Consider the following 22,751-nt stretch of genomic DNA (forward strand, 5'->3'; position numbering starts at 1 on the left):
GCTGGTAAGGTTATGGTGTCTGTATTTTGAAATGCGCATGGAATAATTTTTATTGAGTACCTTGAAAAATGAAGAACCATCAACAGCGATTATTACGTAGCGTTATTGGACCATTTGAAGGACAAAATCGCCCAAAAACTGTCGCATTTGAAGAAAAAGAATGTGCTGCTTCACCAAGACAATGCACCGTTACTGAAAGTGATGACAAAAATCCATAAATTGGGCTTCGAATTGCATCCTCATCCATCGTATTCTCGAGATCTGGCCCCCAGTGACTATTTCCTATTCTTAGATCTCAATAGAATGCTCGCTGGGAAGAAATTTTCGTCGAATGAAGAGGTGAGCGCCGAAACTGAAGCCTATTTTCAAGCAAAGGCAAGTTGTACTACAAAAATGTTATCAAAAAGTTGGAGGGTCGCTACAATCAGTGTATCACCCGTGAATGGAATTATATTGAATAAAAAAACTAATTTTGCCAAAAAAATTTGTTTTACTATTGTAGGCCGGGGACTTTTCAATTGACCTGTTAGTATTTATATTATACAATTTTGATTACGAAACCTCATTTTTATATATTTTTTATAAATTATGGCCATTATCCATGTAGGCTTGCCATATTTTTCATTTTTGTCCTTATTTTTCTTATTATTATTATTATTAGAAATCTACCAATGTCAATGCCAATGGTAGGTGTGTGTATATATCATAGAATAGTCTAAAATAGAATAGAGTGCTCAGGATGTTGTATACAATTAATCGTTTTAAAAAAGATCATCATTTACTGACATAACAGATGAATGAGAACTTAAAATATTATATTTGTACTTCCAATTCCTTACAATTGAATATTGTAATGTAAGCTCACCCACTTTTGTTTCCACTATTTAACTGGTAGCCTTTTTTTCTAATTTTTATAGTTTTTCGATGTGTATTATATATTTCAATTCAATAATTGATGTAGATTTTAATGAATACAATTAAAATTACAATTTCAATTAAAATTACAATTAGGAATTGCATCTTGATTCATCAATAATCATCCAAATTTTTCTGTTCGGAAGCTTAATGTACGAGTTCATCGAGTTCCATGAAAATTATAATTTTTTCCTTTTAAAATTCGTTTCTGCACTATAGCAGAATCCTTGAATAATTAATTATTAATTGGTATTTATGGTGATCAGTGTTGCACGTTCTATTGGAAAGGAAAGTGATATCTGACCAAACAATTAATTCTAAAAATTCTAAAAATGGTAAAAGGTCATGGATAGAAAGTACAGATATTACGAGCAGGAATAGTGATTATTGAAAATAATTGTTCCATTATTGCCACTCAGCGAAAATTGCGTCAAAAATATCTTAATCGTCCAATGCCTCACAAAACCACAATTTGTCCTTTACATGCGAATTTTCGACAGTATGGTACGACATCAGACAGGCCTCGTTCTGGAAGCTAAAATTGCTACCGAGAGATCCTGATCAACGAGCCGAGTACAATGATGCAATCCTAAGGCTTTCTGGTGAAATTGAAGATTTTTTGTCTAAATTGATAGAGAGCGATGAAGCCCATTTTTTTCTCAGTGGTCATGTCACAGAATTCTCTATTAATTAATGAAACATTATTACATCTACTAGAAACAAGTGATGACCAAGGTGTTGCAGTTACTGTTACTACTGAACAGTACCAAGATATGATTCGAAATTTTATTGTGCCTGTAATTGAAGAGCAAGGACTAAAGAACATGTGGTTTCAGCAAGAGGTTTCACCATTTAGCCGATATAATTTTTCAATCATAACGAAAAAAAAATGTAAAGATCAAATAAACTTTTCGTGAAAACCGAACTACCTTATCTTTTCATTGAGCAAAGTTATAGGTAATCAAAATGGTCGCTGGCCTTTTGCCCCACGTTATATATTTTTATTAATATACATACAATAAAACAACCAACCATAACTAGAAAGATGTGCTAGCATACATTATTTTAGAATATTAGTATTGCTGATGAGAATCTCCTTTCTCATTTGTTCAATTTATTGATAATATTCAATGAAATAATAAGGAAAGGAATAGTATTTTGGAATATTTTTTGAACGAAAGTTTGTGAAACTAGGCTACAGGCTACTTAGTTACACCAATTAAGTACTTAAATCTGAATTCTTTGAAAATCATTTCAAGGCGAAGTTGGAGTTTAATAAAACCTGGAGTTCTACAGGGCTCCTTGGTCGGCACGGAAGATACTGTTTAATATATATATATATGGTTGATATCCCTAAAGTTTATTTTTATTATTATTAATATATTAGTATTAGTCGTTGCCGACTAACTTACAGTTTGTCTATAAGGTGCCTTCAAGCTGGGTACTTATCTACGAAGACCCATTGGTCCTTATATAGCATCTAATAAAATAAAAATTAGTAACAGTTTTCAGTGTCTTTACAATTTAGTGCACTTATTTTGATTCCCTTGAGTCTGCGTCCTAGTTGAGTATTATTCAAGAATCGCAGCACTTCGGGTTTAGCGGACAGTGCAGTGTTTCTTTTTTTCTTGTTGCGAATCTTTTAATTTCATCTATGGCAGTTAGAATCTGAAAATCTCGGTGCAAGTAATTATTTTTATAGTATCTGGGTGCACTCACAAAACTTCTCAGAACTTTACGCTCAAATACTTGTATTCAGTTGATGTTACTTCTTGTAGAACGTCTCCATAACTGAATTCCATAGATACATATAGGTTTTGGTATTTGTTGGTACAGAAATTTATTATATACGGATAATTTTGAATTTTTCCCAAATAGTTAATACATTTTTTGTATTTAATGCGATTTCTTTTTTATTCTTCTTAATATCCAAAGTTTTGCATCAAGTTTCTTCCAAAAGTACTTGGTGTTGGTACTGTATGTGATAATAGTGTTATTCATATGTATTGGTCCTTATATAGCATCTAATAAAATAAAAATTAGTAACACTTTTCAGTGTCTTTACCATTTAGTGCACTTATTTTGATTCCCTTGAGTCTACGTCCTAGTTGAGTATTATCCAAGAATCGTAGCACTTCGGGTTTAGCGTTAATAGTGTTATTCATATGTATTGGTATATGTATAGTTTGGTTGTACGTGAATTTACTATGCATTTATTTACTCTCGTTATCTTTTATTCTCTTTATGCCTTGGTATACTTTTTTCAAGTAGTATCATCAGCAAATACAGCCAGAGTAACATTTTCTTCTTGTGATATGCCTATGGTATGTGGTATATGTATATGTATAAGGTAGATAAAGAACAGGGCCCAAAGCACTGCCTGGTCGTATAAATGCTTTTTTGATTCTTTAATTGTTGATTAAGCTTTTTGTGTAAGTCTAAACATCCTAGTTGAGTGTTGAGCCGCAAAAGCTCATTGTGTTAATTATTGATGCGGTAATATCTAATACAGTTTGTGCATACATTTCTTATACTAGACGTTATCGAAGCAGTCCAAAAATATAACCAAACAAACCCTTTTCAATAATGCCTGTGATTCTATGCAGCTGGTCTTTATTTTTATCGTTACAATTCATGAAAGTTTACAGAAGCGGATCGATCATGCGGTCAAGTGGTTCAAATTCTGGAGGTTGCAAATCAACCCCCTGAAAACCCAGGCCATCATTTTCCAAAAGAAGCGTTACGCACTGCGCGTCTCGCAACTTAAGATCGACACCGCAATAATTCCATGGCTGGATAACGTCACGTACCTAGGTCTTCACTTCGACCGGCGGTTCGGTTGGTATTCCCAAATCCAGAAAGCAATCCAAAAAGGTTCGGGGATAGCAAACCTGCTATCTTCTCTGATCTGCCCTTCTAGCAGACTTCCCATCTCCATCAAATGCTTATTTTACAAGATGTTAATTCGGTCCGTACTCCTCTACGGATCTAATGTCTACTTCAAGTTTGTTACACCCAACCAGGTCAAACGGCTTCAAGTATTCCAAAATAAACTCCTCAGTGGAATATTAAACGCTCCATGGTTTGTCAGGAATAATCAAATTCATAGGGAAACTGACACTCCAGACATCAAGCACTTCATATCTCAATCATCCCACAAACAACAACTCAGCTCAAGTTCTTCTGAAAACGCGCTTGTTCGCGAGCTGGTCGACATGCTGGGAGCTTAGCACCGCGTCACCGCTAAGCTCTCCCACTTTTCCAGGCTGAAACGACCTCATCCGTCGCTACAGTCATAACTTTTGCCCCCATACAACAGTACCCAGTTGTGTGTTAACTCAGGTTCGCGAATCAATAGAATCGCCGGGCTCTCGTGCCCAATAACGGCTGCCCGATCAGCGGGTGCCATATCCCCAAATTTAATGCAGTAGCAGTAGTGATCCACAGGGGTCAACTGTGAGGCGGTTTCGGTTTAGTGTATTGGTAAGCCCAGAGGCAGTCCCACATAACCCGGTCCAACTTGTCACTCCAGGGCAAGTCTCCGCAACCAGGTATGCGTCATGCATTCCACCGCCTGGTTTTTAGGCCAGAACAAAAAAAAAACTTTATTTTTATCTATGATGGTTTGAACGCTCTTAATAGGAGTTACTTTAGAAATTACTGCCGGAAATCAAATGATTGATTGGCGGTTATTAAGTTTTTAATTTTACAAATGCCTCTCTTGATGGATTTTTCAGTACTTGTCCGTTTATTACGTCGTAGTTTGTTTGGAATCCCTAAAATTGAAACTGTTGACTCTAGGCTAGCTGAAAATAAGAGATAGATGGTGGAAAGTTTGGAAGCTGTAAATTCATCTACAAAAAAAACAAGCGATAGTTTTCCAACGTCTACATTATTTTACTGAAGCCAATTGGCTTATAAAAAGTTACATACATCAGATATTATTTTGACCGCCGCCTAAGATCGTCATATCAAATCCAGTAAGCTACTGTGAAGTATTACAGCGTACAGCGAAGTATTACAACTACGAGTCTCAATGAATATCCATGCCATGTGGTGTATTCTGTTTTTCTTTAAGTTTCGCAAGCATGACTTCGTTTTCTCATACTAACTGAAAACAAAAACCACCCAGCATTTCAAACTAATACGTCAATAACAATATGTCATGTTAAAAACAACTAAATAAATCGAAATACAAGGGTACCATTAGTCTATCAATTCAGAGAGAAGTTCATAATAGGAACATAACCAGCACCAACAAAAGTTCTGCTGCTGTAATGTATACCGATTAGGAATTAAAGAAGATTTATCTGATTTTTAAGAGTTTGTTTGGTCTAGAAATTAGTATATGTCCATAACTTATTCTTTTGGGTTCTTTACGACATACACAATATTTTAATAATGTTTCAACTTACTTGTTAATATAATATATTTCAATCTGCAAAGGAAACTAATATTCATAATTATTATATTTAGTTTAACACCTGCTTATGACCAAGTTTTAACGAATACCCGAATCAGACAAATGACCTGAGCTTATTGAAAACTCTGTTTCAGGGCTAAATATTTTAGAATATCTCAAAATGTCTGTAATTGTTTCGTAATATTATATTACTGTAATATCTTTAATAATATCTGAAGGAACATCAATAAAATATTCACGGAAAAATAGGTAATTGTGACAACATCGCAGTCTAAGAGGGTCACTCTTTAGTATTGTCTGGACCAGACAGGAGCTGTCCCGACAACAAAATAAATCACTGGCCGATTGTCGGGACGTTTTTTTCCTTTACGTTACATTGCCCGATTTCGAATAATGCCGCTTCGCAAATTCAGGAAATTATTTCGATTTCAATAAAAGGATTTGATTAATTCCAAGGGAGGCGGATGAGCCGGGAAAGAGCCAAGGGACAGGAAGAGAGGGATTGTTCAGACGTTGGATTTTTCTATCTATTTTTATTAGGACAAAAGCATTTATATTTATTATACATTGTAGCTAAATAAACCGTCAAGATAATAAATATTTCGCAAAATGAAAATGAAACGAGAGAACTAATTTTAAGGAAAAATATGAATAGAAAGGCAATTGAATAGCAATAAATATACTAGGCTTTCATTCATAATAGAATGACCAAATAGTCTTTTGCTGATATAGTTTCGGGTTCGGGATAGAGAACTGATTTGCTGGCGACGGAGACCCTGGATTACGACTGGGTTTGTCGTAGTTGGTTATCTTCCGGGGTTTGTGGATGATTAAGGATTGGATCAAATTGTTTTCGTGTTTTAATGCGCCTAGGGAGAACCTTACACTGAGCATATTATGAAAGTGTTCACGAGCGGGATGCCTGATTAGAGGTGAGTGTTGACGTTCCTCATAAACCATGGGACATTGAGCAACGCGTGGGACCATGCAAACCATGGGACTTTTTTAGATTGCAACACTCGGAGTAGTTCAAGTCGTCTCTTAGAGACGTACCTGCACCACACCTGTGCTCCGTAGAGGCATACTGGACGGACTAGGATCTAATACAGACTGGCTTTCTGGGGGATTGGGAAGGATACATGACTGTAATAAAGATTTATAAAAATATTGATTTATAATAATAATATACTATAAAAATATTATTAAGAACACTTTAAAGCGGAATTACCAGATTTTATATATTTTTAATTTTGAAGTTTCTTAGGGTTACACATACAACAATCAAAATTCACCAGCTTAACCAAATTTTTAGCGCACTTCGTCTTTATTTGGATCATTTATCTTTTACAGTTAAAAAATTAATATTGTACTAATGCAAAAAATGATATATGAAAAAATTAAACTAGGATTTATCAAGAAAAAACAATCTCTTAGATTCAAATTTGCTCAGAATCAATATGACAATATTTACTGTAAAAAGAATATTAGAAGTGTTATAGAATTGAAATGAGTCCATGAAATATGGTTAAATATTGAAAAACATTAAGTAAAAGCTCTACCAGCTTAATAATTGGTAAAAAAAATTAATAAATGCAAGCAATTACTCTAAGGAGTATCCAATAATAGCACAATTGTCAGTTGGGAACTGTGAACTATCAGCTGAAATTGTATCGTTGGCAAACCTACTAAAAATGTTAGGTAAGGATAATAATTTTAAGATACAAATGCAAATGTAACAGGGCTACCAAATTATTTATTTTACATAGTTGGTAGTAACTACAACACAAAAAAGTGATATAAATTTGATGATGGATATTCAGTTCTTTAAAACTTTTGTTCTCTGAAACAAAAAATGTGTAAATTTAGGCAAGTTTATTTTAATAATTTTAAGTAGTTTTCAAAATCTGTGTTTACATTTGCTTTAACATATAAACCACTCCTATAAATTCTTAAACTAGATACCTGCTTAGTTTCCTTTACGTTACTTGACTTCATTGACAACATTTGGGTTCATACTTTACATAAGCATTGTTCGAAATATTTGAAATTTCTGTTTGCCATAACACACATACCAGGCTATAAAAACTTGAGAAAATTTTTATTTTATTTTTCTTATTAAATTTGTATTTTCGTATTATATGGATGATGGTATGAGTATATGGTCGTTCACTAGTGAACATCAGTGAACATGTGAATCAGTTTCTTCATTTAGAAGCTAATTTTCTTCTGTCTCATAGGCATTCCAATCTTGTAGAACTATTGTATATACTGACTGGTTCGTAAATGACTCATATATTCGTTTTAAATTTGAGATTTTTTAATGAATCTCTATAAATTGAATGTACCGGCTTCAGATTTTGTCCATTATTTTTTATGTAATTAGCATCTGTATGCATTGAATTGTAAATGGGATACTATTATTTTATGTAGAGAAGTGTCAAAACCTTTGAATTTAAATTAGGTAGACTGTTTAACAATTACTATGTTACAAAATAACAGTAAAATAACGTCATCAATATGTTTAATGTATTGCCTGCCGTAAATTGTAATTTCGGTTTAGAGTAAGACAATATTATCCTTCTCATTTTATTCTAGTTAAAAAGAGATACAATGCTCTCTGAAGAGTTCGAGCATTACAACAATATTACATTACAACAATTACAACCGAACCAGCCTTCAAAAGTCGTCCGGTTGTCAAACGTCTACAAAATTCTTCAAAACACTACTGATAATAATTAAAGGTTATAAACGAGCAAACGTCATTTTAAGGCTTTTTTTGTTTTAACAAATTTCAAATCGCTACTTATTATTACTCTGATTCAAAATGCCGAAGCCAATTAAATATTAAGTTGCTGCGGTTTTAATTGAAAATATTTTTTAACGTGCTGTAGCTGCACTGAGTATGGACACTGTTATTATGGACACTGTTATTAAAATATCTCAAAAAAAGAGAAATATAATCTCGGATTTACCGAAAAGAAACTATCCTCATACCAGTGTGACGAATCAAGATCAGCTTGATATTAGCCCTATCAGAGATCAAATATATGAAATATATAAAAACAGTGAGTAGATGAGACATGGACATGGCAAGATGATAATAAAAATGGTGTTAAGACAACAAAGGTTGATGGAAAAAAGTAAATATTTGAAGTACAATTGATAAGGTTTCATTAGTCATAAAATATATTAATAAATTGTTGCAGATATATTTTTCTTCATAGTGTTCCAATATAATAACACCTTCGGTTTGGATGAATTCGATGAGATACATTATAGAAGAAATTGACAAATGAGGGAATCGTAACCAAATGTTAGATACATTGGAAATTAATTATGATTATTATGATTCAATGCTAACAATTTCGAGGAGAGGAGAGTGGAACCAGCTAAAGGTGAGTATATAATTAATATGCAATAATACGCTCGCAGCAAGAAATCTTATTGCAGAGTGTGAAAGATTTATGTGCATAGATATGTGCGTAATTGTTCAGAATATTCATGAGAATTCGGTTAAAACGTGTGACTAGAGAAAGAATACTAACCCTTGCAAATATGGTAAATACATTAGGGAGAATGCAGGGATTAAATCTAGTTTTATCAAGAAAGATATATACAGGTTCTAATACAACAAAGTCAGGAGAAATATAGTGATATCAAAATTACTTTACAAGGAAACATCACACCGAAGAAAACAAGAACCAAATGTAAAATGGAAATAAGCTATCTAATGAATGTAGAATACATCACTTGGATATACAATTGTTAATTAAGTGGATTAGGCCTCCGGAGGATATATCTACATAAAATAAATGCGTCTAGAACAGTACCACATAGGTGTATAATTGTATATATTATAACTGTATAATTAATTGTACTTTTTAAATCCTTCGATAATAAATGAATTAGAACCACAATAATGTTAACATAAATTATGTTTGATAAAAATCATTTTGTGTAATTATTTTAGTTAGATTACAATCTTTTTGTGTGTCAAAACATTTTGACGTCATCAATACAGTGACGTTAGTTCACTGTATTATTGAACGGACTATATGTCAGTACCTAATAGTGTATGAATTACTTCCTTACTGATAAGATATTAATGTTTTTTGGTTATAGTTTAGAATCTCCATTTTGCCAACTGAAATTTTTCTAAACTGGACCTACTATTTAACGCAAGCTCTGAACCACGGTCCTCGGCATTAAGCCTACCGACTGGTGAGTGACCAAGTTGTAGGATATCATCCCAGAAGACATCCGGGTTTACCCAGTCTGGCTACTAGCGTGATTGAGATTTTACTTGCTGGATTTTTGGATTACTTTTGCTTTAAAGACATTCACAATTATAAACTAGCACAAACATAAATTTGCGATCATGTTCAACAGTAGCAGGACCATCTTGTCGCCTTGACCACTTCCCCAACCAAGCTGGGTAAACTATTTTGTTATTCTCAACTTTTGAGATAGCTTGACAAAAAAATATATTAAAAAATACCCATTTATAGAAGAAATATGTTATGTAAAACAACACGTAAGAATATTATTAAAATTATAAATTAAATAAGAACTTTATATAGATTTGTTTCAATCACTACTTATGATTCGAATTCCGTTCCATCTTCTTGATGAGAATTATAATTGGAATATTAAATCAGGGACATGCAATAAAACAAAAACCCGAACGTAATATGCGTGCGTGCCAAGCCGAAAGTGATTTAATAATAATTTTCGGTATCATCCCCGAAAAAAAAAGGAAAACATCAAGGGGGTAGCCTTTAGAGAATGCGTATTTTAATCGAATAAATACCGTGACCAGCTTTCGTTAAAACGATGAGAATAGAGCAGATGCTTCAGTTTTGCCCTTGTTAAGTCGCTAACCACCCCCACAATAAATGCCTTAATCATTTCAGTTTTACAGGGTGTGTAAATAAGTGAAACGTGGAAGGATTTAAAACAGAAAACCATTTATTTTACTTGAAAAAACTATTTTCTACTCTCTTTTTCTATTGTATGAATAATCGAATATTAAAATTTGCTGTCGATCGAGTAAAACCAACAACAAAAACTAGAATATTTAGATTCTGTGGTGAACTAATAACTCTATTAGTATAATTAGATTGTGGATAAAAGGATTCTTAGCGTCGTAACATGCATAAGTTTTAAAATATGGAAGAACAGAGGTAAGTGCAGAATGTGAGGTTAAATTTGTAAATGTTAAAATATTCAAACACCATCAATTTTTTGTAGTGGGAATATTAGCTGCCGAATTTGTAAGAAAACATTTTCAACGATCAAGTAGAAAACAACATATGGCAAAATTTCACCCCGAAATAACTGCAGATTTCAAAACAATAACAAGAACCAAAAAAGAAAACTATCCTTGTTGTTCAAATAAAAACTTTGCAAAGATTACGAGAGAAATAATATACAATTGTCTTAGAAGTAACAATTGTTGCAATTGACCATACATTCATTCTAGACGTCAACCAAATGCTAGAGGTAGTCAATTCATTAAAAGGGTACATTTACTTAAATCATAATATATTTTATTAACAATTTACTTGTTGTTTTATTAGGTGAACCGTTGCTAGAATTTGTAAGCAAAAGCTGAATAAAGCGAAATTAGAATAAGAGAATAAATTAGATAGGATTTTGCAAGATGGAAGAATAGTGGAGGACGATACTTAATAACATTAACCAATGACTTCTATTCCGAAGGTGGAAGAGTGAAACAAGCAAGGAAAAAATAATATACGTTTATACAAAAGTATAAGAAAATAAGTTATTGTTTTGTAAATATAACAGTGTATTAACTGGAGCTTCTTTCAGTGATAAGTACGAAGGTCTGCAAAATGAAGATGGTGCTTTGGGACAGATCAATGAACAGATACAAATATTATTTCTGCTCTTTTGTAAATAATATTAGATCACATCGAGTTCTTTATTTCGTTAGAGCCTTTTAAATCAAACACCAGTTACAAAACGAAGTATATGGGCTTACGCAGAGCTTTCCAGAAGAGCTCATTCCTTTAGACTTTATTAGTTCAAGTAATGTTCAAGTAATTCAAAAAATTTCCTTCTAATTATTGTATGCTTGAGGATTTTAATCTATTCGAAAGCAGACCAAACCCATCTCACTCGTTCACCGCTCGGTAATCCTAAAGCAATTGGCTATTGAACTTGGCCGCGAGAGTTATGTCCGTAACGGTATATAACACCTTTCTCCTATACAGCTTATAGTTGATCTTTTAGAATTCTTTTTGACTGTCGATTGTACCTTTGACCGCTAGTTTACCATTGAAGATCATCTAAATGTTACTACTTCTACGCGAATTTCCATGGTATTTTAAATGTTGGTGATTCAAAACTTCAATCGTCTACGTCTAAGAAACTGAGCTACTACAATCCGCCTTTGGTGGCCGTTCACCTTGAACTGAACTTGAATGTTAATTTGTAGTAGCTTCAAACTACCTTTGGCGACCTTACATCTTGAATTGTGATGCATGTGCTAGGAATCACGGTCTATGAGTGAATAGTTTATGACCAAATGTCTTAACTACCTTCAATCCGTATTTCGTGACTTTACAGTTTCAAATGTGATACTTTTGCCTTAACCCTCGTTAAGTACACCAAAGAATGCTTCTAATAATTGCGGATTGATTGTCAATCTAACGTCAACCTGCCTACTTTTATTGATAATTAATTTGATTGAATTAATTCAAAAGAGAATAGCCAGATATAACATTTGAAAGATTTTAAAACACAGAACTATTTATTTCTCTTGACAAACTATTTTATTTAAAGGAAAGAAGAGGCGACTTGTTGAACGGGGATACAAAACGACATTGATTTATTGTATTTTATTTACCCGAAAAAACAAAACCAAGTCAAAATGAACATCAAGAAGATAACTAAAAGAGTTGACCATAGTTTGTACAAATTAGATGGTTTCATGATCATATGATTTAATGGGTTTTTTTCACATTTATTGAGAAAATTTATTACCAATTTGTAAGACTTAATAATTTGGTATTTATTTCTTAATGGATATGCAGTTTTATTCGGATGATTCGAAAGCGAATGAATCATGGCTAATTTTTAGGAAGGGAAATTGGATTTAAGTACCTTTAGGACCCTTTAATATCGCTCCCAGCAGGTGTCGTGGCGAGCAGGAATTAAAGGGTGATCAACAACTAATCGGGGGAATATCAGCTGCCCTGTGTTTAAAAAAGGTATTAACTATTGATTGATGGAGGTTAGTAATTTAAATAATATAAATCGTTTTAATATATATATATATATATATATATATATATATAAGCAAATACTGAGAAATATATGGACATACGGAGTTCAATTATTGATTGATTGAATTCAATTCAATTAATTCAAAACAAGATCCTGAAAGGTATTGTGGGAGCACCCAAATACTATAGGACTGATTACCTACATCGAGACCTTCAAATACCCACAGTCAGTCAATAAATCAAGAGAATGGAGGGGGGCATGAGGAAAGACTCCATTCACATGAGAATATTGAAATATTGAAATTTTGGATACCACCAGAGCAGGACACAGACTCAAAAGAATCCAACCATCTGATCTTCTGTTGTGTTGTGTAGTGAGGTGCATATAATAAAAAATACAGCAGTGACATGTATAAACATTATTTAACCAGAGACTGAGATAAGGCCGATGGGTCCTCCTAGTTATATACCTAGATTCAGGTTATCATAAATACAAATTAGATTAGTCGGAAACGACTAGATGTAATAATTAAATTATATATATATATATATATATATATATATATATATATATATATATATATATATATATATATATATATATATATAGACTGAAATAGGGGCACGTAACAATGTAATAATTAACGACTAGTAACAATATAATAATTAAATAATTAACAACTGACAACAACAAAATTTTAATTTCATCCCAGATCTGGTTGACCGCAGATATATACACATAAATTTCATGACATCTTGTATTTATTCTTGTATTTATTTTACATATATTGTTGTTGTTAGAAAAAGTTTCGCTCGATTAATCTTGTACCGTAATGACATTCAATTTTCGTCCACATATCAACAATGTATTTGACGAACTAACTGGCGGCTTCGACAGAATATTGTTATTTTGATTGGTACACCATCATCAATAGGTAGAAGTTAATCGCGCTAACTATCTTGTAAATTTCTGCGTTTGAACAATAAAAAAATAAATATGAAATAATGTATACGTTATACCTGTCACTGGATTTATTTTTTTAATGTTTAAATGATATCCATCTGCTTCTTTCCAACATATCAATGGATATTGCGAAGCATCATGTAAATACTACTTGTCTTGATGGATCTTGGTTGATTTTCTCTACGTTCTATTCGGACATCTCGATATTCAGATGATTCGCCAGCCTTAGCAATTACATTGTATTTTACCTGCCCTCCATATGACACTTTGTTTGGTTTGATCCGCTGACTTGATTATAATTTTGCATAAAGTCCCCAAATTTGTCAAAATTTTGTCAACAAAACAAAGAACCAATTTAATAATACACTTGACCCCGAGTCTTGAATGTTGATTCAAAATTACGACCATCCTCATTCTAAACGATCTTTGTTCCTCCAAATGATATCATTTAATTTGGTATCGTCATCATTCGATATAAATTCAAGAATTGAATTTACCAATTTTACGTATAAACAATTTCAATTGAGATTTGGCTTCAGTTAATTGTATTTTCAATAATTCTGGAGGAATATTTAATACATATTTGCATTTCAATGTATAACAATACATTAATTGTCTATAAATTGCCGTACTCCGATTGTTTCGTCATTAATTTATTTACTAAATGCTTTCACATATACTGCTTATTCGGGATCTTTACTTACATATGTTATGGCAATATTGTCAACAATACTGTAAAGAAGTAAGGCCACATAAACAAAAACTGCAAAATAGAGTTTTCTTTCATGATAAAACATTTCAATTATCTTTGAAATACTGTGAATTTGGTCTATAGTTGAGCGGTTGTCCCTGAAGTCAAATCGATATTCCAAGATTATGTTGTTATCCTCTATAATTGACATTAGTCATTTAAGTATATTTTGTAAGATGATACTTCCTTTTGTAACCTTCCGGGTTTAGATATCATTATCATATCTCAGTTTCGCAATATCCTAGCTATATGTTTTTATCTAAAAGATGCATTAGTAGTAACTTGGAAGCTAGCTTAAAATATATCCTTTTATCAAGTCAAATTCAGGCTTTTTTATGTTAAGAGATGCTCAACATATTTGGTAACCTATTGCATGCTTTTTTGTCCGTATACCGTCGATATATTTATAGTAAAGTCCACTTTACTATAAATTGACAGCTCACTCTGGTAGTTGAGAAATACACAATATATACAATATAGATATCTCCTTGTATTCTATTTTGATATATATTCTAATATTATTCTGCGTTTCCGAATAATCGGTAATAAGAGCTATTTTGCTATGTATACATTTAGTCTGTGAGAAAATATTAAAGATCTTATTCCATAAGGCTTGTTGGATTTTGTTTAATGAATTAATCTTCCATTAGATATGCTTAATAGGCATATTTGTGTTATAAGTTGGTTTGATATTTCGGTGCCACCCTATATTTGGACCCCCTAACTCCAAATAGTCCTTATAATTAATTGATAAACCAATCTCTTTGATTTTAGGTCATTCTGGGATCTTCCTACTAGCCAGTATAATTATTTGCTTTTGAGTCTCATTTGTTGCATCTTAAGCTATATTTTCCAATCTCAAATCCATTTGTGGACCTTGTTGACTACTGTTTTTACTTCTGCTACCCTATGCAGATATATTTCTTTAGCCATTATAACTGTATCGTTATTGGAATATTCCAATAATGGCTCGTTAGATTCATTTTAAAGAATCCTGGAAGAGTCTTCAATATTAGACAGGCGTTAAATATAGTTTGAGTAAATAGGGTACAGGAAATGGTGAAAATTCTCATATAATCTTGCATGAAAATGATGATATTGCGTTAAAATGGCCCATAAAACAATAAATATAAAGGTAAGATCACTCCTTTTCTCAATGAAATGGTATTGCATTTTAAAAATAGAGACTATAGAAGTAAATAGTGACATACAGACAAACTCTAAATCAACTTTTCATTAAAAACTTCATCCTATATCCAAAATCACATACATTATCTTGTATAATATTTTTTACGCGCTAATAGGTATAAGTAGGTCTCGCGTCACAATAAAACGTCACTTAAAAATCGATGGGTTTCCGTTTAAGATGTGCAACATCCGCAAAGACCTCGACACGACGTATCCGTATCGACACCGTTTTACAATACCCGCACGACAGCCGATAATAAAAATCGGCCAAAAAGTTAAACGAATGAACAATAAATAAGAAAAACCTTCACATATGTAAATTCCGTTACTAAACACATAAGATTTAGCTAAATGTTCTGCGAATAATTTAGTTTTTTCATCGTTGCGTCGAACACATTCATTTTAATCATTTTAATAGGCGGTACTTTAATCAATGGTCTCAAATTACTACTTTAATTACTACTTAATTTACTTTACTTTAATTAGTACTTTAATCAAATCTCCGAGTTGCTCTTCAATATTTGTCTATCCTCAGGCTTAATTCACTTATTACACCAATATTCTCGAAGCAACTCTGTTTATACTCTTTAGTATTTTGATTTGATGCAGACAAAATATCAACTCTTTATTAAAAACTTCATATTGTAAACAAAATCACATACATTATCTCTTGTATAATATTATTTTGCGCGTTAATACATATAAGATAAATAAAATACATCAGGAATACAATGTCGCCATTTCAACATCGAACTGTACCTTGAAAATGAATCTTTTTAATTTGTGCTACATCCGCAAAGACCCGACACGGTATAGCCGTATCGACATCGTTGTACAATACTCGCACGACAACCGACAACCAAAATCGAACAGAAAGTTAAACGACCGAACAAGAATAAGAAAGACCTTTACATATGTAACTTCCGTTACTAAACACATCGATTATTTTCTGGAAAAGAAGTTTAACCATCCCCTGGTCACCTACTCACTGTCAATTATCCGGACTCTCTATGCGAATGGGATCAGGTCAAGTTTACTATGGATCCCTTCTCATGGTATACCGGGAAATGAGCGTGCGGATAGTGCGGCTAAGTCGGCAACCTCATCTCCCATCCCCAACACGGATGTTTGTGTCCATACCGACCTCATCCCATTCGCTTCTTGTTTCACAAATAATGAGGTACAACATTGTTGGACCCAGGAGGTCAACCATAACAGACTCTTTGAGGTTAAAGCTGATTGTTTCTCCTCTATTCCCGTCATCGACATGTCATAGCTTTGAATCGACTCAGATTGGGTCACTGTCGTTTCTCGCACGGTCACTTGATGACTTTGAGCCCGTCTGCTCACTGTGAGTTTTTTCACCGTGCCCCTATTTCAGTCTAGACATACTGAATGTCTGTCCACGGCTCACCCATATTAAAACTAAGTATGGGCTGCAAAATTTTAGAAATGCCTTAACAGCAGAAAATACAGACAGACTCCTCGGATTTCTATGTGAAATCAATTTTTTCCATAGAATCTAGCCTATGCTTAAGTTTAAGTTACTGATCAAATAACCATTACCACTTCGGTATGGGCACTGATGTGTGCTGTCTGGATGGAATACTTAGCTAAATATTCTGCGAATTATTTAGCTTTTTCATTGTCGCGTAGAATCCATTCATTTATACCAATTTTAATAGGCGGTAATCTAATCAATGGTCTTTTAAATCGCCGAGTTGCCTTTCATAGCGGTTAATCTTTGTCTACCTCCAGGCTTAATTCATTTATTACTCATATATATTTCGATTTGAAAAACTTCATTCTACGACCAAAATCACATACATTATTTCATCTATAATAGCCTTTTGCGCGTTAATATTTACAAAATAAATAAAATACATCACGAATATAATGTCGCCATTACAACATCGAACTATACCTCGCAAAATGAATCTTCTTTTAATAAAACGTCACTTAAAAATCGATCGGTTTCCGTTTAAGATGTGCAACATCCGCAAAGACCTCGACACGACGTATCCGTATCGACACCGTTGTACAATACCCGCACGACAACCGATAACAAAAATCGAACAGAAAGTTAAACGACCGAACAAGGAATAAGAAAGACCTTTACATATGTAACTTCCGTTACTAAACACATAAGATTTAGCTAAATGGCTTATCCTGACCTACTCCCGGAATGCTTCCGATTGTTTCCTAGAACAGAAGTTCAACCATCCCCAGGTGGGTCATCGACTCACTGTCAATTATCCGTACCCTCTATATAAATGGGGTCAGGACAAATTTACTCTGGATCCCTGCTCACGTTGGTATACCTTGGAGCGCGCGGATAGTGCGCCTAAATCGGCAATCTCATCTCCCCTCCCCATCACGGATGTTTGCGTCCATACCGACATATCCCATTCGTTTCTTGTTTCATAAATAATGGGGTACAACGCTATTGGGAGCAGGAGGCCAACCACAACAGGCTCTTTAAGATTAAAGCTGATTTTTTCTCATCTCTTCACGTTCATTCCCTTCATCACCATTCCGTAGCTTCGAATCGACTGAGATTGGGCCGCTGTCGTTTTTCGCACGGTCACTTGATCAGTCCGAGCCAGCCTGTTGATTGTGAGTTTTGTCACCGTGCCCCTATTTCAGTCTATTACATACTGAACAACTGTCCACGGCTCACCCAGAATAGAACCAAATATGGACTGCTAAATTTTAGAAATGGCTTAACGGGAAAAAATACAGACAGACTCCTCGGATTTCTACGTGAAATCGATTTTCTCCATAGAATCTAGCCTATGCTAAGTTTAGTGTTACTGACCAAATAACCATTACCACCTCGATATGGGTACTAATGTGTACTGTCTGGATAGAACACTTAGCTAAATATTCCGCAAATTATTTAGCTTTTTCATTGTTGCGTCGAACCCATTGATTTAGATCATTTTTAATAGGCGGTACTCTAGTCAATGGTCTTTTAAATCTCCTAGTTGCTTTCCATAATGAGTAATCGTTGTGCGACCAAAATCACATACATTATTTCATCTATAATAGCCTTTTGCGCGTTAATACATACAAAAGAAATAAAATACATCACGAATATAATGTCGCCATTTCTACAACGAACTAGGTCTCGCAAAATCAATCTTCTTTTAATAAAACGTCACTTAAAAATCGATCGGTTTCCGTTTAAGATGTGCAACATCCGCAAAGACCTCGACAGGACGTATCCGTATCGACACCGTTGTACAATACCCGCACGACAACCGATAACAAAAATCGACCAGAAAGTTAAACGGTCCAACAAAGTATAACAAAAATCTTTACATATGTAACTTCCGTTACTAAACACATAAGACGATGGTCGTCGGCATAGAGAAAAGCGGGGTCATCGAGGCGGTGCCTTCTCGCCTCTATCTTTAAGGTATTCACCGTTTCCTTTCGGTGGCACAATCCCGCCCAACGATGAGGCGACTTTTTATTGATCGATCCGTTCGAGCGACTTGCACAATAGCGAAATAAGAATGGAATGGTATTTGGAGAAGGTCGTGGTCGTGGCAAATTAAATATTTAACCACCTGGGGTACCGGAGACACGTGTAAATATGGTAGTCTTTTGCTGATGTTGGTTTTTTGCCTGCCCTAGGTGCTAATGGTCCTAAATATATTTTTGTTTCCCCATATTCAACGGATTCCGATATATAGTCCGTTCAATAAAAGAGTGAACGAATTGATGACGTCAACACGTCGCAATGCTGCTGCATCAACTTTGAGTTTTAGCTCATTTGGGTTTTGACATACGACAAAATTCAAATATAAATAAAATAATTTTAAAAATACTGTTATCAAATATAATTCATTTTAACATTATAGTACATCTAATGCATATATAATCGAAGGAATTAAAACTATAATTAATTATACAGTTATAATAGTTTGTAGGTTAGGTAGGGTTGTGTTTTATTATATTTACACTATATTATTGTCCATACCACCTATGAGTTAGAGTTTCAGAGCGTTTTTTTATATAGTGGTATCCTCTAGAGGCCTAATCTACCAAATTAACAATTGTATATGCAACTAATGTATTTTACTTTTATCAGAGAACATATTTACCTTTTAAGCTTAGTTTTTATGTCCTTCGGTACAGTGTTTCGTTATAAAGTTATTTCCACATCAATTTATTACTTCTTAGCTTATTCTGGATACATATTTCTTGATAAAACTCCCTAATGTATTTGCCGTAACTGCAAAACAGCTAGTATTCTTTCTCTCCACACACATTTTAAGCAAATGCTCGTGTATTTTATGAAAAATTATACACATATCTGTACATATAAATCCTTCACATTGTACAATAAGACTTTTACTACTTACTTTTACCTACAGTTAGAGAATAATAATTATATACTCACCTTTAGTTGTTTCCACTCTCATCACACTCTCTTGGAAATTGTTAGCATTGAATCATTATACCATATTTAGAAAGATTTATTGAAATAAATAACTAAGCTGTTAATTTCCAATCTATCTAATATTTGTTTGCTTGTTTGTTTGTCTAATCAAATTCATCTTAACTACATGAAGAGCAATATATCTCCAATGGGTTATTAATAAATGCTATAACTAATAAAACCCAATTAATTGTTATTCCAACGTTTACCTTTTTCTATCAACATTTGTTTTCTTGTCATTATTTTTATTTTCATATCACCATAAGTGATCATTGGGCATATTGGTCCCATTCTGAAATATCCATGTCTCTTCATCCATCTAAATACACAAACTTAAATAATAATTCTTCTTTGATTTATTATATGCTTTTAAGAAATGTACTCTTTTGAAAGCATTGTTTGGAAGTTCCGTCAGAGCTCCTTGGGGGTTTTCTTTCCACTATTGATATGCTGTATTACCCAACAGTATATGAAAAGATGTTCTACATCCCTCAAGAAACTGGATATCTCTAATCTTTCTATGGATACTTTCCAGACCAACTGTTTCCTCTGAAATGATTGTATTAAGTTATTCTTATATTGAAAAACTACTCACTATTTTTATACATTTCAAATATTTGATCTCTGATAGAGGTAACAGCGGTATGATCTTGATTCGTCAACCGCTTCGTATGAAGACAGTTTCTTTTCGGTGAATCCAAGATTAATTTTTTGAGATATTTCAGTTTAATTTTCATGCCCATCCTAATATTCAGTGAATTTGCAATACGCTAAAATATTTTCAATAAATATCGTAGCAACTAAATATTTAACAGTAAAAATACTTGCCTCTAGAGATATTTGTACTTTTATGTCATGCATATTTGAAGTCAGCATATACGCTTACAAAATGTTATAGAATGATATAGCTATGGATGGAATGCCAACTAGACAGAAGAAAATAATCTTCTAAAACTACTAAACCATGATGTGTTTTCAAAAGATTTTGATAAAGAAAAATATTAATAAAAGCTTCAAAAATGTACGAATTAAGTCCCATTATGATTAACTTACAAAAAGCTAACATTGGGAAATATCTGTTTTAATTTGTACACAAAACAGTTCTATAAATTTTACTTCACCAGACTAATAATAACTGATACATTTTTGGTTGAACAATGAGGTTTTATTTGGTTTTTACTCAGAAATTTTAATCATTTCGAATTATATATACATATAAATAGTGTATAAGTAAAACAAACTAAGCAGAGACCTAGTTTAAGAATTCATGACGAGAAGATAATTAGAAACATAAAAGAATTTACAATATCATGATTTACTTGATGAAGTATATAAATTGCTTTTATATATTTGGAAAACTATTAAAATAAATTTACAATTTACAATTTCACAATTTTACAAGGTCTTTTGGTACAATAATTTTTCTTTTCGACAACTTAAAAAAATTTCTGAAAATCAAACATCCATCGTGAAATGTATATAATTACCACTTTTTGTGTTTTAGTTACTATCGGACAAGTAAAACTGAACTTCTGGTAGGACGTTTTCACATATATCTTAAAATATTATTATAAATGTCCTTGTAAATTTACTTACAAGAACATTTATGATAATACTGATGATCCCCTGATTGATATTGATGAAGGTTATATCGATATTATTTCATTTTTCCTTCAATTGATCCTGTCTGAAAGTCCCTGTTCAAATTTTTGGTTTGGTCTTCGTACTGATGCTTTTCATATAAAATCGATTTTATATTAATAAAATAACAGGTGGGGCAAAAGTCCCGCTATCATTTTGATTGCGCGTCATCTTGATTCTATGACGATTAGCTCAGATTCGCTTTAACCATTGTATTGTGTAAATGTCCAAATTTTATTACGGATAAATATACGCTACAAGAATGTGAGACGTACGGTGGAAAACAATGAACGATAGTATTACAGAGCCTCCAGAAACATCAATTCGGAGACGCGGTTTCCAGTTACACATTTCTGCACGTAGTTTAAAGCGAATTTTGAAAACTGATTAGAAAGTGTTCCCCTAAAAATTTAAATAGTCTAACAATTGCTAACGAGAGATCCTGATCAACGAGTTGAGTGCAATAATGTAATTCTAAGGCTTTCTGGTGAAAATTGAAGATTTTTCGTCTAAATTGATAATGAGCGATGAAGACCATTTTCTTCTCAGTGGTCACGTCAATAAATAGAACAGTCGGTTTTGGGAAACACATAATCTTCAATTAATTCATGAAACATCATTGGATCCACCAAGAACAACTGTATGATGTGGTATTCATACTGGAAACATTATTGGTGAGCAATGACTAAATGAGCAATGAGCTAAAATGGAGGAGCAATGACTAGAGGACACCGAATTTCAGCAAGACGAGGCCACAGCACACATAGCTCGTTCAACAATTCAATTATTGAAGGACACTTTTCTACGAAGACTAATTTCGCGAAGTGGCGATTTAGCATGGCCAGCTAGATCTCTAGATTTAACAGCATCAGACTTTTTATGGGTTTTTTTAAAAATCAATAGTTTATGTGAATAACCTCAAACGATTTATCGTCTTAAAGTCTAATCTTTCCGTTGAGCAAAGTTACAGAAAATCAGAATGGTAGCGGGATTTTTGCCCCACGGTGTATAAGATAAATAATTGAAATAAAGCGAAACGCTCCAAAAAGTTCAGACGCAAACTGACTGATTGATGTGAAAGCAGTGTTTAGGGAACATTCAATGACGTCAATATTTCGTAATGCTTCTAGTCTTTCAATTTTTTGAATTTTAAAAATCCCACTTGCAAC

The sequence above is a fragment of the Rhynchophorus ferrugineus genome, unplaced genomic scaffold (assembly GCF_030347505.1).
Source record: "Rhynchophorus ferrugineus isolate W39M unplaced genomic scaffold, kcgeb_rfMv2 rfM11, whole genome shotgun sequence".
Lineage (NCBI taxonomy): Eukaryota > Metazoa > Arthropoda > Insecta > Coleoptera > Curculionidae > Rhynchophorus > Rhynchophorus ferrugineus.